We start from the raw sequence: 8,506 nt of genomic DNA on the forward strand, positions 1-8,506 counted from the left end.
TAATTTCTATTTTTGTAGCTTTATAATTAAGTGTATATTCTGTCAGAAATGTGGTTGAACTGAATCATACTAAGTTTTATAGATTTCACTTTACTTCAGATATTAATCAATGTTAGATAAAGTCTTTTCATTGAGTGTATGCTTTATATTTACATGAAGGACATGGGTAAGCCCTACCTTCACAGTAGAGCCAACACTTTTTATCCGACATTCAGATAACAGTTTGAGTGTGAATGACCTCAGCAAACCCAAATTACCAATGTTTCAGCACATCCAGCCATTATCAGGCAGATTCTAGTTTTGGTTGATTAAAGCTGCACTAATGAAAATTTTTATAATGGATCAAGATTACATTCCATGCTGACAACAAGACTCCAAGTGGCCCCAATGCAGGTTTATCACAAAACAGAGGTAACTAGCAAAATGTGCTAAGCAAATAATCATGACAACAAACTAGCTGAGAATCTGAGGCATCAAAGATTCCGCACTGTAGATGTAATTTGTAATTGTGAATAAAAGTAAAGCTGTTTGATACAACATTATGACGTCAACAGATCCAAAGTCACGTGTTTGCTTGTCACTCAAGAGGAAACAGAGGCACCACGGATGAACAGAATGTCCCTTTTACGTACCCTTAGTTTAGGATTTGGTTCTGTTGGTTGCATTGAAATTAATTTGAACAAATTGTGTGAGGACTCATTTGTTCAAACTTGATCTTTGAAGAAGTGACATCCCCCAACGATATTAAGTTTAAGGAAAAAAAATACTGGCCAGCTTCAAGTTTTTCTAATGTCATTTCTGGAAGTGTGAAACTGCAAATTATGTATTTAATGTTTAATCTGATCAAAATAAAGTTTTTCAGTGAAAGAAACAGGACACCATGTTCATTTTCAGTGTTACATCCATCTGACACTTGTTAAAAGTGCCTATTCTAAAAAGTTACTCAACAATAGAAAATGAAGAGGAAAAGCACAGGAAATAACAAATGTATATTTCTCTCATCTACAACAACAGAAACAAAGCTCAGTTCCGAAGCTCAGTAAAAAGTATTTCAAATGTCCCCACCTGAAAGATGAAGTGGATAATTATTGAAGAAACAGAGAGAGAAATGTGTAAGTGATCACTCTGATTTTCCTTTATCTACACCAGATTCTGAGCGGCCTGTACATTGAGAGATAGTCTCATAGTCTTACATAGTAAACTACAGTTCTCTATGTTATTGACACTATCTCTCCACCCAGCTAGATATTCCATGTATGGGGACTTTGTTAGACACCTCATAAAGAAGTGGAGGAGTCTCAGAATCGTGAACCCACCACCACTGCTCTAACCACATACACACCCCGCTGGGCCCAAGCCAAGCCTGTGCTTCAAACAAATTATGTACAAAATACAAATGTACAATATTTAAAAACCCCTTGAGCCTGCAGGCCAGCCAGGCTGTGAACATGTCTGTTCTGACATCCAGCATAGCGGTCCAGACATTTATGGCTACTTAAAAAAAGCCTGAATGCTTAGATCCTAGAAAAGCGCTCTTTCGCGGTTGCCATAAAGTTGTACAACCATGTCGAAAATGATGATGAAGAAAACAGATACTATGACTTTACAAGTTTGTATCCGACCGTTCAAGCCATAAAACAGTACCTGATTGGTCATCCACAGATTACCTTTAAGGATTTCAATTCTATTGATAATTATTTTGGGTTTGTAAAGTGTGCTGTGCTCCCACCAAAAGGCTTGTTCCATCCTCTCCTGCCATACAGGTGTCACGACAAACTTGTGTTCCCGCTGTGCAGCAAATGTGCTGAAGATTGGAACCAGACAAGTGAATGTACATGTAACCGGTCTGGCTCTGCGTTGTGTGTTGTGAAATGGAGTAGGACACAGGGACTTGGTGTGTCACTTTAGCCCAGGGGTGGGGAACGTCCGGCCTCCGGGCCGTATACGGCCCGCGAGGCCATTTCAACTGGCCCGCAATGCAATACAATTTTTATATTTTATATCTTCATATATGCATACATGAATAAAAAAAAAAATCAGGAAAAAAAATATATCGCCCGTCATTAGTTTTCCGAGAGAGAGTCCTATGTCCGAGTCAACGTCAGGGTCAGTGAATACAGCATGTGATGTACGTACCACTGCATTGGGTCGGAGTGACTGACACATGACAAGTACCGACACAGACAAGTGATGCATCATGGCGACTGTCAAGAAAAGGAAGGTGGACGCAGAATGCCGCGTATTTCAGGAAAAATGGACAAATTACTTTTTCTTTGTTGAAGTGAAAGGCAAGCCAGTGTGCCTAGTTTGTGGCGAGGCGCTTGCGGTGATGAAAAAGGCCAATGTCGAGCGCCATTACAGCTCGAAACATGCTAAACTCGACGAGTTGAAAGGACAAATGCGTTTGGATAAAATTAACGCTCTTCGTCGGAGTTTGGGTGCTCAACAAGCAGCTTTCACACGGCCACAGACTGACAGAGAGAATATTACGCGTGCAAGTTTTGTGGTGAGTGAACTGATAGCCACGAAGCTGAAACCTCAAGCTGAAGGAGAGTTCGTGAAGGAGTGCCTCGTAGCCGCCGCGGAGCTGCTCGCGCCCGACAAAGTGAAATTATTTCAAAGCGTCAGTTTGTCCCGGAGAACCGTTTCAGAAAGGATTACTGATATGGCGCAAGATATTGAAAAAACACTCAAGAACACTGCAAGAGACTTTGAGTATTTTTCTCTGGCCTGTGACGAGACAACAGACATCACACACACAGCGCAGCTTGCCATTTTTCTGCGTGGGATTACGTCTGAGTTTGAAACAAAGGAGGAGTTGCTGTCTTTGCAAGCCATGCATGGCACTACTAAAGGTGAGGATTTGTTCAATCAAGTTATTGTGGCCATGAACAATTTTGAACTGCCATTTGAGAAGTTGAGCGGCATCGCCACTGACGGAGCTCCCGCAATGGTTGGCGCGCAAAAAGGATTGACTGCTTTAGTCAAAAAAGAAATGAGCCGACTGAGTCTGGATCCAAGTGATTTAGTTGTATGCCACGTATCATACATCAAGAGAGTTTGTGTGCACATTCCCTGAAGCTTAACAATGTGATGAAAACAGTTGTGTCCACCATAAACTTCATTAAAAGCAGAGGGCTGAACAACCGCCAGTTCAAGGAGTTACTCAGCGAGCTTGAGTCAGAGTATGGTGATCTGGTTTATCATTGTGAAGTGCGATGGCTGAGTCGTGCAAATATGCTCGCACGGTTTTATACACTGCGGGAAGAAGTCAGACGCTTCATGGAGATGAAGGGTAAACCTGTCATGGAGCTCAGTGATGGCAAGTTCCTCCGTGATCTGGCCTTCATGGTGGACATCAGCAAGCACCTGTCAGAGCTAAACATCAAGCTGCAAGGTCCCAACCAGCTCATCAGCTCTCTGCTTTCAAATGTGAAATCATTTGAAGTGAAGTTAAGGCTTTGGCAAGGACAGCTGGAAAGGGGAAACACTGTGCACTTTCCCACCCTACAAGAACAAAAGCCTGATGTTACGACTGAATATGCTGGTGAGTGTGCAAAACTCATCCAGGCATTTGATGAGAGGTTTCATGATGTGAAAAATATACAAAAGGAACTCGACGTGTTTGCGACACCATTTAATGTGCAACCGTCTGATGTGCCAGACAACCTCCAAATGGAAATAATTGATCTGCAAAACAACAACGAGCTCAAAGCCAAGTACCACAACCTTTCTCTGCTGGACTTTTACAAACTGTATGTTCGTTCGAGGATTTTCCCATCCTGAGGAGACATGCCCTGAAGTTTGCATCTCTGTTTGGGACAACGTATCGCTGTGAACAGTTCTTTTCAAAACTGACTCTTGCAAAGACTCGCTTCCGCTCAAGACTGACTGACTCAAACTTGGAAAACCAGCTTCGAGTAGCATCATCATCACTGCCAGCTGACATCAGACGCCTAGCTAGAGAAAAACAGTTCCAGCCATCACATTAGGTGAGTCTAGAAATGCAGCAAACATGAGGCTTAGTAACACAGCAGTTATAGACTTTTTTTGTCTTTTTTTTCATCTTTAGTTATGTGTTCATAATGGTATCCCATAGCAAGCGAAAATCCTAAATGAGACCTCCATTATGTATCATTTATATCTCTAGATAAAAATGAGCACCAATCAAGACCAAAGTGCATTTTCTCATACTTCTCGATTTGAACTCCTGAGATATGGACACTGTTTAGTCTCACAGTGATCAATGTTTGAGTTCTCAAAATGATCTTAGTGGCATCTCTATTATAGAGTCTCAGCTCTGTCTTTCAGTGATCACTGTTTGAGTTCTTAAGATGATCTGACTCGCATCTCTTTTATAGAGTCTCAGTTCTGTCTTTCAGTGATCACTGTTTGAGTTCTTAAGGTCATCTCATTGGCATCTCTTCTATATTGTCTCCACTGACAGAAAAAGATCATTAAAAGCTCTCAAAAGTGTCTCAATATGAGAAACAAATTGCAGTTAAGTCTCAGTGAGAGATACCTGATCAGTCTCACTGTGCTCTCAAATGAGTCTTAATGTCTTAATGTATAATTGGATGATAATATAACATTAAGAATGCTAGATGCAGGCAATTTAAAGAACCAGACTTGGACAATAGTACGATATGGTGTACAACACGAGATGTAAAAACCAATTGAAATGAAGTGACAATTAGAAATATGTTATCTTGTACTGTACATTTCTTTTATTATTTTTTGTTTCATACCTTTCCCATAATGTCTTGATGTGACACTCGGTGTAAACAGAAGCATATCTAAAACGTACAATGCCAGGCATAGAGGTCAATTCAATGAAAATAACATTTCCCATTACATGCTCAAGAGAAACTGCTACTGTATTTACAGAGGTTTCAAACAGAGGCACAACATGAAAGCAGGTACCATTTGTGACACTATCTATAAGTAAAGTAATTCATTACACATTCAAATTCATTAATAAGAGCCCATTTGACACCAGACTGTTCAGACGTAAGGAAGAACTCAACCTGTCCATATTTTAGCTCTGCTCCACTTGAAAAAACAACTGTACAATTGTTTCTTCTATTGTGGCCTTTCCCATAATGTCTTGATGTGAGATAATGTCTCTTAACTTGTGCCCTATCATATCTTCTCACTGTTTTAGGATCAATACAGTGACCAGCATGTCTTTCCAAGGTAGTCATGTGAATTTCCTGTAACTGAACTTCACTTGATGCTCCAAAAAGTTTTATTCTTTTATCATTGTTTTCCTGACCAAAACTATGGTCCTTAGTCATCAGAGTGTAAAATGTAGCTATGTCATTAGCTGGCTTTATGGTTTGTGAAATAACAGGTATAGACTGAACTAGTTTGACTGCAGAGACCATCTGAATTGGTATATTCTGAGTACCATGTATGAGCCTCAACAAATAGCCGTTTTTGTCTTCGAAATGGAAACATGAGTGAGTCCATAATGGACCAAGGGCCCTGACACTGTCGGCCAAGTGAACTAGGAGGTGCACATTTGCAGTTAGGTACCGCTCACCATAAAGATCACACATTTGAGAACAGAAGTTCCACAACAGTTTCTCAGCATGATCAACCATTTCCACAGATATGGATTCCATCAACAGAATGAAAATGGCTTCACTTAGGAGGAGGAAGTGATTGTAGTACGCTGTTGCAAGGATACCACGGAAAACAACAGGTCCATAAAAGAGCAAAATATCACGATATTCTGATGCTTTAAAAAACATTCTGTGTGATAACACTGATCGCGGATACCTCGTTAAAGATGGAGGGGAGAGATCTTTTAATCTCTGGTCTATTTCCTTACTATGTTTTGAGATGCTGAAAGGCTTACAAGAAAACTCTGGAGAAAACCAGAGAGCCATCAAAAGGCGCATCACTCCCAGAAGAGCTGAGTGCATGTAATCAATGCCAGTGCCTTGAATTAACTTATAACTTTTTAGTTTTCTAAGCACACAGGGACCCTTCACCCCTTTTACAGTAGTTTTGGTGTCATCTGCAATTTTAGCATCAAGGTCAAACCCTTCATCTGTGCGTGGTGGCCCTTTTGGATCTTCAGTTATGAATGGAAATGCATGAACATGTCCCCTTTCCCCAGTCTTCACAGTTTCCCCAGGCTGTTCACATTTATGACATCCATATTTCCCATTGTATTGCACTGAATTAAGTACTAACGCTTTGGCAGGCAAGTCACATGTTCCTGCAATAGTTAGCACTTTAGACACAAAGGGTTCAGATGCCTCTGCAGGTTGCACAAGGATTCCATCATCTTCAAGTTTTCTCAGTGTGTCGCTTAGTGGTTTAAGAAAAGTATGCATGGATGGTTTTGAATCACCATACCAAAGCCCAGCAAATATCATATTTTGTCTTTTTGTGCGTTCAATGAAGCTCAGTTCGTTAATGACACAATAAAAAGGCCACACTGAAAACTTAGATGATCTGAAAACAGGTACCCCATCTGTGTTCCAAGTAAGGGATATGTTATTAGGGTTACTAAGAGGACCACCCTGATCTACAAGCTTTTTGTAAATGTCTGCATCATATATGTCTTCAATGTTGTTTGGATCTTTTTTATTCCGGCTGAATCTAAAGTTAAGCTTCTCCTGAAAACCAGGTGTAAGAAAAAATGACCTTATTTGAGCATCAATTGGAACCTCAATGAAATATGAGGAGGATCCTTCTTCTGACACACTAGTCGCACAAGACTGACATTGCAACTGTTCACCCTCTATGGACACAAAACATTTACTGCAATATTTATGTAAAATAGGGGATGAAGCAGACTGAGAAAAAAAATAGTCTTTGAACTTCTGTACACTGTTCAAGCGATCTGTATTCAGACTATGGGGACAAAGCAATTTGCACAATTTGAGCAAGTCGCTAAGGGCCGTATCAGTTACTTTATGGCAGTTCACATAAGCCATGATAATCAAAAGGCACTCTGGAACAGTTATCGATGCATTGTCATACAAAGGCAAGTCTGTTTTGTCCTCGCAAGTTGACTGTGCACTCCCCTCATCTAAACCGTCTTCAAATCCTTCCAGAAGGTAAGTCCTCCATCATCAAAAATCCAATCGGCGTTATCAGGGAGCACTTCTGGTTCATTATCATTGCCCTGCAGTTCAGTTAGGACATCAGAAGGAATTCCAGAGACTGATGTGAAGTTGGAGGCTGGCGGGCCTCCGCTGGGACAGTGGGAGGATGGTCCTTCTCCGTTCGGGGCCCTATGTGGGGATGGTTCACTTCCGGCCCCTTGTGTCGAATGTCCATCGTCTGTAAGAACCACACGAGGAAAAGAAACAGCTAAAGCAAAAGCTTTACCCACTCCCATCTGCATAAGCCATTTTAAGATTGTATTGACAATAGCAAAATTTTATAAAATTGACATATGGACAGTCATCATGTGAGACACAATAATTGGAAACTGATAAACAGGAATATAGTATCTTAAACTTCAATGATTGCAAACTGGGGGACATGAATGTCTGCAGAGGGATGTGGTTGTGTGTGTGCACTCTCCCCACCTGTTTGGCTGAGTGTGCAGATAGGAGGCAGTCTGGTCTATTCAATGAAAAGTTTTACACATGGCTGAGGAGATAATCTAAACTCACGTTTCATACTTTAAACATGCTCTGTCCTCTCCCTACCTGTGACAGGGTCTGTGTGTGGACTAAATATTACAGGTTCAGTGATTCTCAGAATTAAATCAAAATTAATTAAGGGCCGATGTCTCTCCTTTGCACTTGGAAACCCAGAACCTCAGTCACACCCACACAACTTACTTAAAGATGGCTCATTAGTTCCCAATTGGACAATGGCAGCTGCAGGGCGGGATGGCTGTAAGGGGGAAAATAATGTATTAAAATAATATCTGCTGCAGCTTTGCCCAAATATGCCAGGCCATGCCACTCACCAATTGTGCAGTCCTTCTTGGTCGTTTATTTTTTTCTTCATGACAATTCCTCCTCCATCTTTTTCCATCTTTTGGTCTTGTCATCTTCACACCCCAATAACATTACTAGTAAAGAAATACAATTTGGAATATAGTGTTGAAAAAATGAAAAAAGTATTTGGATATAGTTTGCCACACAGAGGGAGACCGGTCAGTTTAGACAATAGGAAAACAATGGATCCTGGTTCAGGTTCTGACCCAGAGGAAACTGTAAATGTATACAGTACATATGACGGACCGCAGCCCTACAATTATGAGCCCGTTATGTGTCCCAGAGAGCAGGGAGAGAATTCATGGCCAGAGGAGAGAGATTGAGCAGCGGTGCCAGGACAGCTTATACGCATAGCTAACATATGAAATACTGTACTCACATCACAATATTTTACAGATTGCTGTCGTGTATCTGGCAATAAAAAAAAACTAGTATTGGTCATCTTATACAGGACTGAGTATTAATAGCCTACTTAACAATAACAGAAACTAAAGTTTGTTTACGTCCTGTCTCATACTTGTTAATATCCGCCC

This window comes from Anoplopoma fimbria, chromosome 8, assembly GCF_027596085.1.
Source record: "Anoplopoma fimbria isolate UVic2021 breed Golden Eagle Sablefish chromosome 8, Afim_UVic_2022, whole genome shotgun sequence".
In the NCBI taxonomy this organism is placed as follows: Eukaryota; Metazoa; Chordata; class Actinopteri; order Perciformes; family Anoplopomatidae; genus Anoplopoma; species Anoplopoma fimbria.